The sequence below is a fragment of the Strix aluco genome, chromosome 3 (assembly GCF_031877795.1).
Source record: "Strix aluco isolate bStrAlu1 chromosome 3, bStrAlu1.hap1, whole genome shotgun sequence".
Classification (NCBI taxonomy): Eukaryota; Metazoa; Chordata; class Aves; order Strigiformes; family Strigidae; genus Strix; species Strix aluco.
The window spans coordinates 128409463-128422176 of record NC_133933.1 but is presented as its reverse complement, the minus strand read 5'-3'; positions in this window follow the sequence as shown (position 1 = coordinate 128422176).

Genomic DNA, 12714 nt, shown 5'->3' with positions numbered 1-12714 from the left:
TATATACATGTATGCATACGTATGTACAAAGTCTTAAATTAGACAGCATCTTTTAAATATTTTTTCATTACCTACCCAAAATATTCACATACAGTATTTTTTTTCCAGTCATGAAGAGACACTGTTCTTTCCCTACAAATCTGGCTGCAAACTGACAAATCTGGAAATGATCAATTCATATTTCTTCCCCTAGTAATCTCTTACCAGTGACTGCCTGCAGCAATGAGCCTTCCTCAGTGCATGTCCAGTCAGTCTGGGCCGTTTTCTCTATTTTTGACCCACATTCCCTAATCTATGTGTCTTTATCTAGCTACTAGCTATACAGCTAGCAGTGTTGGAGACGTGCTCTCTTATAGTCTTTATCAGTGTCTTGGGAAAAAAAAAAAAGTTTATAAAATATGTTCGGCTTTAAACTCCAAAGGGCACTTGTAACTAAACTCAGACAGCTCTTAACGGTAAGAGGCTCATTTCAGCCTTCTGCAGAGACTAAAACCACACAGTGAATACAATAAAGCATTTCTATTTTTGCCTTCTAAATGTGCAATTATAGTAAAACTTCACTAATTTTAATTTCCCTAGTCTGCATAGTTTGTGGTGGACTCGCACCCTCCTTCCATTTACTCTTCTACCCCCATGCTCGACTCCAGCTCTCCCCACTTCCCTGTGGATGCTCAAAGATCAGCTCTGTTATTTGCATGAGTCCTTCTATGGATAGTAACTACTGAGAATGTGATAGCCTGGCTTGGCTCCCTTGTAGTTTAACAGGTAGTTTAGACATTAGGTTTTCAGAATTGGATTCCACAGAAATAGAGAATGAACTCTAAGTTGTAAAAGTAAAACTCCAATCTCAGTTAGAAACATATATTGCTCAACCACATCAGGTTCATCTTCTCCAATGGCCAGACTCTAACTGGAGCCAGAGTAAGATGTTTAATTCCAGTAAGTATGATATTTTTCTGTGTGTTTCTGTCTCTTCGTTACATGTTACTTTTTGGTTGGTTTCTACACTGAAAAAAATAGGGTTAAAACACAATCTCACCTCACTCTAATGAGCTCTCCTGGGACCTCCATAAATGTGTGTTATATCAGTGTATTCATTTTAATGGAGCACGGCAATTTGCTGTATCAGAATAATGAAACATAGACTCGTAAGGCTGGAAGGGACCTCAAAAGGTCATCTCTTCCATGCCCCAGCCCTAGGGCAGGATCAGCTCTACCTATGTTGTTTCTCAGAGATGATCCTCTAACCTGTTTGTAAGGGCCTTTAATGAAGGAGATGCCACTGAAGCTTGAACACCAACACACATCACTGTGCAGAGATTATTTCATGCTGAACAATATATAGGTGACATTTTTAAACTAAAACATGCAAGTCAAAACCAAAGAAGAGATGTGTACAATTTTAATATAGCAGGCATTTTGGGGAAAAAAAAAAACCAACAAAAAACAAACAAAAAAAAAAGCAAATAGGATTGTGATATCCAGGTAAATATTAAGAACTCATCCTGCTAATATAATTACTGGTGAACAAAACTGATTACAGCTGTTGGGGTTGTTATAAATACAAACTTGACATAAGCAGTGTTTATGTGAAGTTAGACTGCATCTCAATAGTTTTTGAACTTCTATTTAACACAGAAAAGCCCCATCTTATCTCTACATATGTTAAGATACTGCTAGGTATTTCGCTGCAGTCACAGACTGCGACATCCAATGCCATGGATTAATTACATATAAAATGCCTGGTTTTGTTAATTAAGCAGTTTTGCCTCTAAAATCCATTAGAAAGTCTCAGTTCAAATTTTTTCTTCAAAAGTAAAAGTTAATATAAGAATCTGATTTACCTCCCTTATTTGTACACTAATTTTTATCCTTTTTTTATTTGTAGTCATATTTGTTTGCTCTGTTTATACCCTTTCTGTTCTGCTCTATTTTCCCTGAGATGGGGATCAAAACTGAACATTCAGCTGAAGGTGAAGGAGTGCTGTGGACTCTTGTAGACATGTTAAATTTGCAGGGTTATGCTCTCTCCCTATCTTCATGTTTGTAGCAGTCACGTTTTAGCAACTTCTTCATTAGCAAAGGTTTTCATTGACTGGGTTATTTATTTTGTCCTTGATAAGTTTAAATAATTGTCATTGTCTTCATTCTCATTCGCCATAGGTACTGTATTGATACAAGCAGTTTCCCCTCTGCTTGTTTGCCCTCCCTGCTAAGTTTTCTCAGATTTCCATTTACCCTACCTTGTCTTCTGTCTTTAAATATTAAAGATAACCATTCTTTTCTTGCCTTTAAACCAGGGTTCATTTATCATTTTTACCCGAGCAAGCTTTATTTTGTGACCTTGAGAGTTCTTAATTTTGCGGCCTGTTTAATAAACAACATTAAGAGATGCCAGAAGATCACTCCTTTCTGGGAGAGGTTACGTTTCTCTCTTCCCCTCAGTATTTCTCCTGGTTGGTTTCAGCTTAGGGAAACCAGTCTTTTTCCAAGCAGATAATGTATGCAGTAGTAGCTAGGAGTACATCCCACTTACAAATCACAAGCAGAATTGGGTCATGAGGCCATGTGCACCTAGGCAACCATCAGTTTTAGTTCAACAACCAATTCAGCATCATCCACCCGTACTAGGTTTGTTAAAGCTTCATGGTAGTGCTGAAGGATAGAAATAGCAAACCGCAGGCTTTCGTGCAGAGAAATACAAACTGTTCCCTGAGAAGGAAGGAGCAAGAGCAAGAAGCAACGTGACTCATGAGTTTAGCAGTTAGTGCTCACGAGGTGGGTGTGGGCCCCGGTCCCTGTTCAAAGAATTCTTTATTTTGCATTAAACAGCTATTTTATGTAACAGAGAAACAATGCTGGAAGCAAGGGCTGGAGCTAAGACCTTCGTGCTGAAAATGTTCTAACCCCAGGGTCAAACCTTTTCTTCCCTCTGCACTCCTGAGTTAGCAAGATAAAAGTAAGAATACACATTTTCCTTGGTGTTTGAAGGAAGAAGCACTTACTGTAGGACAACTCTAAAAAAAATACAGTTGAGCTATTGGCTACTGATCTAATTGGCAACTGCTAGTGGTTTGTTAGCAGTATATTTCCCTTCAAAGCATGAGGTGTGATTCACCTTTAAGGACTTTCTTGATACAGGTCATTGTGGGTTTTCATGGGCCAGGGGCTATATAGTCAAGATATATAATGCCCTCTTGTGGGGTCTTTTGGGGGGGGGAGTGAGGTGGAGGGAGGGGGAAAGGGGTAAAAGCAGTTTGCATGAATACAATCCAGCCACATCAGGTAAAATGAGATCCTCAGTTATCTACTAGCATAGACATAGCCTTGATGTATATCTCTTTGGAATATCAAAATCTGAGGAACAGCAAAAATCTGAGGATAAAATCTTTCATTTTAACCTCTTATTCCAGTAAGTTTAGGGATCATTACATTTTGCAGGGATGTGGTGTGGCTCTACCTCTCATATTTTAGACACATTTTTTCTGAAATATCTGCAACTGGACACTGGAGATTTCAGGGTCATGCCAAAATAAAGGGGCAAAATCCGAAGAGTTTGTGTTGAGGAAATGCATTTTTCTTCTTTCAGGCTTCCCAAAGCCATCATATTGCAAAGGCAAGGTACAACATATTCAGTCACACCACTGCTCCTTCATCTTCAAGGCACTCCTGTTGCAGAAACTCTGTTCTGAATAGTAGTCTGACTGCTGGATTAAGCTCTGATCCAGGTGGATCTGTCTGCAGATTTGGCAAACGGGGTAAAAATGATTTGAAAAAGATGAAATTTCCTTGGTGCAAGGCTGCACTTGACTTCAGACAGATAAGAAAGGACAGTCCTAATGCTGACACCCAAAACCAGATCTCTTCCCTGCTAACTCAGATGTATGGAGATGCTTAAGAATATTTACACCTATTTGAACAGAAGCAATATCGTATCACCATATGATGATTTATAGTAAATAATAGTAACAATACTATATAATAAGGAGAAGGATCCCTTCCCAACTATCTCAAATCTTACAAGTATATCTGTGTCTGTCTTTATGTGTATATGGTTATACACACATCTATATACCTTTATATACCTATACCTATCCAGCCATAAATATATACACACTGTGGCAGACACACATATGTAATTTAAATATTAATGACAGATGCTACTCTGTAAAACATCTGTGTAAACAGTGAGTTACTTACTGACCTCATTGGAAATTCAGAGAACAAACTCTGGCCAAATATATTCAACAGACACGAAAAGAAACTGAAATGACAGGTCTAAATTCAGTACCATTAAAATACAGAACCAGGGGGGTTAAAACAAGTCAGATGGTCTGCACCAGATCTGTATTATGTATTATGCATGTGTTTTATACAATTCTGTATGTTGGCGGATTGGTATCCAAAGAAATAAGTTAAAGTTGTGACCTGTCTGCTTTTGATTTACTAAGGTCAAAGAGAGCGGATACCTCTTCTTCACGGAGAGTTATATATGCAAATCACTGCACAGATAAGCCAAGTGTGGGCAGTACCTCCTTGTTACTTGGGGAAAAAATGCCTGCTTGGCTCCCTTTTGCTGTTTCTCTGATACAAAGACGGATTTGCTAGACTTTTTTTTTTTTTTTTCTTCTCGCGGAGATTTGCTAAAGGTTTATTCATTGAAAGCCTGGATGGCCTGTGAATGTTTTATCCTCCTGAGCAGGGGCATTGCTAAAAGGGACAGAAAACGAGCTCCATGCAAGTGTCAGTCGAATGCCCAGAACAGCTCTGCGGTAGTGAATGAGAGTCCTGGGAAGAGTTTGTAGCCTAACAAAAAAAAAAAAAAAAAAAAGGAGGTTGGTATCTGGGCCAGAGGGTGAGAGCTGTTACATGTGTCCCTGTCTCCTGCTGCTTGGGGCCACCGGAGTTCATGGAATAACAATAAAGAATTAGAGAGCAAGAGGCACGTGTGCTGCAGCTGATTCTGACTGCTCAAAAATGAGCCATTCGTTGTGCTCCGTGCAAATGAGTTATCGGGAGCAAGCAGATGGGACTCTGTGTGTGCATGTGCATATGAGACAAGGAGAGTTTGGTGTCACTTCACTTCTGCTTTATTGTCAGATCATCTCTTTTTATGGGATCTTCTCACTCACGATTTTTTTAATAAGTAAACCTTTCTCTGAAAAAGTAGATCCAAAAGCTCTGCACTGCTCATCAAAGTAGAAAACAAAAAAAAAAAAAAAAAAAAGCCCAAGCCCCAGATATTTAGCAGACCCTGGTAATTACATTTACTGTGACACTTTTGGCATTTCCTTTTCTTATATGGGGAAAGCTGCATCTAAAGTGACAATGGCAAATAAAGAAGGGGTTTAAGTACTGATCTCTTGTTTTAATGGTGACTGTGGTGGAAAGATGCAAGGCAATGCCTGCGGGTGTCAGTGGAAGAGTTCTGTTGGCATCTCCAAACTGGAGTTCAGACTCAAACCAAAATAAAGAAGTAATGTGAGATTAATCCTTTCAGTGTTAGCTAGCCAGAAGTTCAGTATCTAATCTAAACTAGTTGTTCTCTATAGTCACAGAAGAGACAGGTATATAAGGGAGCAAGCAGGTTGAGTGGCCCTCAGGAGGTAGATCTCATTCTCACAGTTGGTCATTAAGGTAAGTGAAGCAGTGAGCTAAGGCTACTCACCTGGCACATACATCACAAACTTTAAGGGAGAAGAACTCACATTTGATGTTGGCTCTCATTTAAGTTATTAGCAGAATTTTCCTTTTATATCAGTGGGAATAGTGCTGGGAACCAAGGCCAGAAGCAGTGGGCACTGTGGCACATGCCTGTGAACGGTCTTATTGGGGTTAATGGTGCCACTTGCAGCTTAAAAGGCTGCAAGAACTCAAACATGTGCACATTCCCATGGGCTTTGTGTCTATACTGAGAAAAACTGAGCATTGACCCCATGTCATGATTACAGGGGAGTAAGACATTAACATAGCAGGGCAATTTAAAAACAGAAGGGCTTTGAAATTTTTCAGCAAAATATTTGGAAGGTGTTGGCTGGAAAAAAACAGTTTGTTGAACCCACAGGTTGTCTCAGGAAAGTATTTTAGCTAGTTTAATGTTAAAGAAAAAGGAAAAGAAAGTGGAGCTGTCAGGAAGTATAAAAATAGCCCACTTGGACATTACTTAAAAAAAAAAAAAAAAGGTTTTTTGGTCAGCAGAGATTTTCAGTTTTGACTTTTGAAGTAATTTATGGTAAAAGCAAAGTCTGAAAAGAAATATTTCAAAGCTATTAAAATTAAAAAGCTCAACTAACTGATCCATACCCATTCCTGGAACCATTAGAATTGTTATTTTTCCCAGTTAGTTTTAGAGGGGTCAAAGACTCGTGATTTTATTTAACCTGCTGAATATACAGACATAGATTCAGCCTACATCTTGGTCAATAACCAGACAAGTCAGGAACTGGACTATATCTATGGATTAAAGCAATTGAGCAGACTGAATTATTCTAACTTTTGTGTTAGTCATTATTTTTCAGATCTGAAGAAATACATGTATTTTATTTAGTTTGAACATGAACAGAAAGAAATAACTGTATTTTTACATAAAATAAAATAAAATAAAATAAAATAAAATAAAATAAAATAAAATAAAATAAAATAAAATAAGGATGCTTTACATAATTCAATCCACTTTCCTGAAAAAAGTAAACACTTTTTGGGAAAATGTTCACTTACTGAATCTTCACTCCAAAGTAGTTTCAAAACAAATTCTTCAACCAACCATAATTATTCATACTATCTCCCCTCTTTTCATATCAACTTCTGCATGAAAAGTAAATGGCTATTTCTTTGTGGTTAAACTTGCAAACATATCCTAATATAAAACTATGGTTCTACCTTCTCTGTTTTGGAAAATTAGTTTGGTTGGCATTTACTCTCAGGATCAGGGGAATCATCTAAATTTGAAGAAAGCACAGATTTTTTTTTCACTTCCAGTTTTAATAAAAATTACCTTGAATATTGTATTTACTTCTCTTATCTCCATTTCTTTAGCCCAAAGGAGGACTATCATCAGTTTGATTCTAATAATGCCTAGTGGGTCCACTGTAAAAACTCTTTGTAAAAATGATCTCTCTACCCAAAAGACAGCATCTTAAAAAGGAAAAACAGATAAGGTGTGTTTAGAGCTGGTTCTCTTTTTTCCTGAAATATAAACAAACCTTAATATCCAAAGCTACCTTCTTAAAATGCTGACTTGTACCAGCAATCTTATTGAATTCCTCATGGAAGCTATTATCAGAATATTTTATGAAATTTTTTGCTTATTGAAAAGCAACTTTAAAGGATTCTTTTTTTCTGTACCTTTTGGAGAAAGAAAAAGTTACAGTGAACAATTAAAAGGTAGCATTTGGATAACAGGGAACTGGAGCACAGCGAAAAATAAAGTGACTTGTGCAAAATCCCTCTTGTGGAGACCTGATATCCCACACTGGAAGGACAACCCCAGAAGGATTTGGAGGCAGTCTTAAGAAGGCAGTTTTAGAGAAACCTCGTTTAGAAGCAAAAAAAAACCAAAAAAACTGCAGCAGGGTTAAGAGAAGTTGGGATAAAGTCTTAGAAAAGGTGGGGGTTTTTGTTCTAGCACATCTTACAGCTCTCCCGTGATTCTGACTTCACTAGACCCTGGTCAAATGAGATACTGTCTGATGGTGAACACTTTGGGAACTTGAGAAAGCCAACAATAGAGCTGTGTTTCAAACCCAAACTCTAAGCTGTGACTTGCCTGAGATAACTGCAAAGCCATCCTTTTCTCCTACTACATGTCCAAAACTTTCATTGAATTCAAACTTTCAGAAATCTTATGCTTTGGTAAAACTTGAGTGGTATCTGGTATCAATCAAGGAAAGCAGTGAATAATCTGCTGTCCATTCCTTCTGCCACTAGTAAAAGAATATGAGTCTAGACTTTTTAATAAGTATATTCTCTTCTGTTAACTTGGAAAAATTAGTTACTGCTCTAGCTTCCTAAGGAAACAAGGCTAAAATAATTGCACTGTCTCTTCATCCATCTCTCTGTAAGTCCCTCCTCTTCTACTCTAAACCTTTTGACCCTCTGACAAGGGTCATTTCCAATGAGGAGTTTGCATGTGGCGATCCATTTTTTGTGAGGGCAAGATAATTTAGTTGTATCGACATGATCTATGTGGTGCCAGTACAACAGAGAACAATTCCCAGGTGGTTTTATTCAAGACCAAAGACATAGTTGAAGGTAGCTGAGTTTCTACAAGATTCACCAGAATCAGCAGAAGGGTGGGGAAGAGATGTTAATGCCTTTGTTAAGAGAAAAACAAGCAGAATGAGCTTCTAAAGAAATCAAACTTTGTTAGCTCCATTGCATAATTTGGTTTTGTTTGGGTTTTTTTTGTCTAATGATATTGGCATCTCTGAGTGCTGCTTTTACCTTTGTTGAGAGCAAACCAGAGACTTTCACTTGTGCGGGATAGATCCTTCTGTGTGTTTGAGGACTGGTATATGAAGAAGATTGGAAGAGAACACACTGGCAATGAATTGTAAGGATGATAAAAGAACAAAACCAAAATATAAATTCATAAAGTTATGACTCAAAGTATTTTTGTTTGTTTTAAAACAGAATATTTGTCCTTTTTTCAGTAAGCGATGGTATTTATTCAGGTGTTATGTTTTCACAGTTCCAACGATTGATGTATACATCTTGTCATTAGCAATATGTTGTTTTCTGGGATTTGTTCTGGTCTGGACTGGAATGTGGATCAACCCCCAAACTGCTGAATCTACTTTTGGACTGAGATGTTCCTAAATATTATATCTGTCCAGAAAAAAATATGGGGTTTTTTTTAAATTAAGTAGGAGTCAGAGATTTTGCAGAACAGAGTAGTACATCATCAGACCAGCTTAAAGTGGGTGGGTTTCTTTTTGTAACTTTTTCTCAGTTCTTATTTCTCAGTCACATGTCTTTGCACTTCTCAGACCAAATCCTTTAGGTAAGCAAAGTATCCAGGACAATGAAATTACACCTTCTTAAAAGCCCACTTTTTGGTCTGATTTTCTGGTTTGAAGGAATCCAAAAACTCTATGTGGTACACACTTGGAAAAAACGGACTTGTTTCCAAATCAAGTGAATGCATAGCATTTTGCATAGCTGAAATAAGGCCACTTAAGCAGGAACCTTGGCTCATGAACAGGCAACTAAATTTTCTTGGAAGCTCTGCAAATCATGCTTATCCTCAGTGAGATAATAAAAGTAATAAGAGAAGAATATAAGGAAAATTCTCTTTGTATCCTTTCCCGTATCCTTGGGCAAGGATGAAAGAAATGCTAACTTAATATGGGTAGTCAACATATAGGACATCTTTATGGCTTTCCTTGCCCTTTACCTACAGATCAGAAACAGAATGTTGCCAGCGGTACTTGAGGGGTCATCGGATCAATCTGGTATGACAAATCCTCACTTTTATGTGTTCTGCATTAAATGGTCACGTTAAAGATGACCTGATGGCTCTGATACTCTGAGCTTCCCATGCACCTTTCCTTTCATTAACTCACAGCTTGCAGATGGGGACATTGTTGTGGTGTGGCTAGCTGTTCAGTAATTATTAGCACGAATAAATTCAAGGGAACTGTAGCACCATTTAACTGCGAAGAAATGCTTAACTCTGACAGCTCATTAAAGAAAGTACCATCTTTAAAGGAACTGATGCAAAAGAGAACATATGAAGCTTAACCCTGAGGTGGATTTGGCAAGGCAGAGCAGTGCCAAATGTCCTTTATGGATTGCACTAAGAATCTGTGGGCTGGAGTAAATGCCAGGTCAGGTGTATGGAGTCTGTGGCCTGTGATGTGTTTGCAGTGGATGGCAATGAGATTATGCAGAAACATTAAATAAACTGGAATTTCCCTGAATAAGAACAAAGCTGCTGTACAGGAACATCAGGACACAGTAGGTCACACAAATGGTAGATTAAAGAAAACATAAAGCTACATGTACACAGGGGTCCTCCTAATATTTCACTGGTCTGTTGAGTAACTTTGGGCAAGACACTTTGATAGATAAAACCACATGACTTTACATGAGACATCTGCTCCCAAGTCACATAGGTGCTTCTGAAAATCCCACCTTCACGTCTTTGTTCTTGATTTCCCCAATCATTTAAACTAATATATACAGGGGTATATTTTTATGTGTGATAGACTTCTAAAAGCATTTCAGAGAAAAGATTAGGAGCAGGGGAGTTATCGCTTTATAGGACAATCTTCCTCTTTTTTTTTTTTTTTTCACAAAACACAACAGAAAAGTCAGACCAGCAGTCAAGCAAATAAAAAAAAAAAAAAATCAGTTTTTCACAAATGCAAACAATTTCATATTTAAATTAGTGTCTGGTATTTTACATGAAATAAAGTCCGCTTTAACATGAAAACTTGCTTAGAACAGTGAAATACAAATGTTGATCCAGTAAAGTTAAAATAGCATGTTTTGACACTTTCAACTTTATATTTTGGTTTTCTTTTCTTTTTTTTTACAAAATGAGAATTTGCAACCATTATAATTCCATCTAAAAATACATCAAAATTTGTGTTATGAATAAGATTACTCTTTAGGACAAAACAACCAAGCAAACATCTGACCAGACCAAGAAGACTAGAGTTACTCTGGTAAATTAAACACTTCATAATATGGCCAGCCACTAAAACTAAGTTTTCTGTACTGTTAAATCTTTGGAGTGTCTCCTGGACATCTAGAACTGTCCCCCAAAATTTTTGAGCCTGGCTCAGGAGGTGGAACTGATCATGGACCCTTCCCATGGGAATTCTGGTTGTGGTCACTCCCTTTCAGAGGCTCAGATTGAACATTTTTGGTGCAAGGTTTTACATGACAAGTGGCCTCAGTGGCAGGCAACTGTCTGGAGTGTGTCAAAGTATAGGCAGTACCAAAGATTACTTAGGAAACTGTATGTGCTCTCATAATTAGCAATATCCATCTTGCATGTATTACAGTGTTAGACTGCTTTTCATCCTGCAGTGCTCTCAACTCTCTGCGTATGTTCATCAAAACATGAAGAAATGCAGCTGTGTCTAGGCCTGGCAAATGGTCCTTGTCTAGTGATATTTAGAAACAGTCTCAGTAGCCAAAGGCAGCAAGGGTTAAAGTTTGATTTCAACTTAATTTTACTGCATTGCCATAGGTTTTTCTTCCCTCTAACTTAATTTCTCTCTGTCCGCACAGGGAGAGAAAATCGGTTTTGACCTGCAAGCTGTTTCAAGCTCCAGCACAGGCTTCGTCTCTCATTTTGGACAAATTAGCTAATCCTGTACAACAGTTCCTCCTTATCTACAAAAAACAAGTGGTGAGCAGCAGCAGTCAAGTCTGCTTTTACGGATTTCTGTCTTATGAGGGTAAATAAGAAATGCACAGACACACAGGTAAGTACCTAGATAAAGTTTGAATTTTAATACACATTGGTAGAGGCTTCACAGGAGTTTTGTTTTTTAAAGAAACCATTCTGAAGAAACCAATATAAAGAAAGAAAGGTGGTAATATCTTACTTTATGGTGGTGTAATAACAAAGGTTACATTAGGGACGCATATTCCAGTACATCAAATATATTCTTACAATTGCAGGAGTTATGTCACTGTAGAGGAGTATAGGGTTTCCATTGATCCTGTGTTTACCAGTCCTATAAGAATGTCTTGGATACCCCAGGGAATTTCAGATGATAATATCTATAAACTTTTAGGCAATTAAATTGAGTCCTCCATGATGAGTTGACCATGACAGTCATGTATCCCTCTTATACCCTCATTTTTACAGAGAGAATGTTTAAGCCCTGACTGGCATAGTTTTCTACCTTTGCAAAAGTCTGTTCATAATCAGTATTTTACCTTTGAATACACAACTTTTCCAAATTAGTTAAGTTTTTAGCTTTAAGAGTTCTTTTGGAGATAAAGTCCATGATCTAATTATACACTTTCTCACCGGTTTGAATTTGCCAACTTGATTTTTAAACTCCTTTTTGCACTGAATAAGTGAAGTTCTTTACACACTTTCTCTAGACAACTGGCTGTTGTACACTTGTACTTATTGACCTACTCTGTATGTACCCAAACACAGAGAGCTGCTTAACATTACACATACATACATATGTTTATTTCCTAAAACGGAATATGTATGGTATATGGAATATGTATGGAGTAAGTATATGTATGCCATGTATGGATGGTAAGGTACAGAAAGATATTGATGTGACCATAACATATATTTTATTTATCAGTGTAGTATATGTAATTGCAAAGTGTTAGACTCGAAATCTAGATCAACACATTAATTTACACTGGCTTGACTGATAACACTATTGCATGGACTGAAAATGTAATGAAAATCCACAGCAAGAAGTTAATGAAAACTAGAGCTTCTTTGAATAACGTAGAGGACTGTATAGCTGTCCCAGTGAGATCTCCTTGATTATACCACATAGTAAAATAAAAGTTGGAATTTCCCATTAATGCTCTGGAAGAAGGCTATTGTAAATAGCATGCAATAGTTGCATTTGCAAAATATATTCAATTGATATCTCTTTGAAATGAGGACACTTCATTAAAAACTGAAGGGCACAGTAAAAACCCATCTTAGTGTGAACATACCAGGAATGAAGAAGTCACCTTAGGGGAGAAAGAAATAATACAAAGGAACACAAAGAG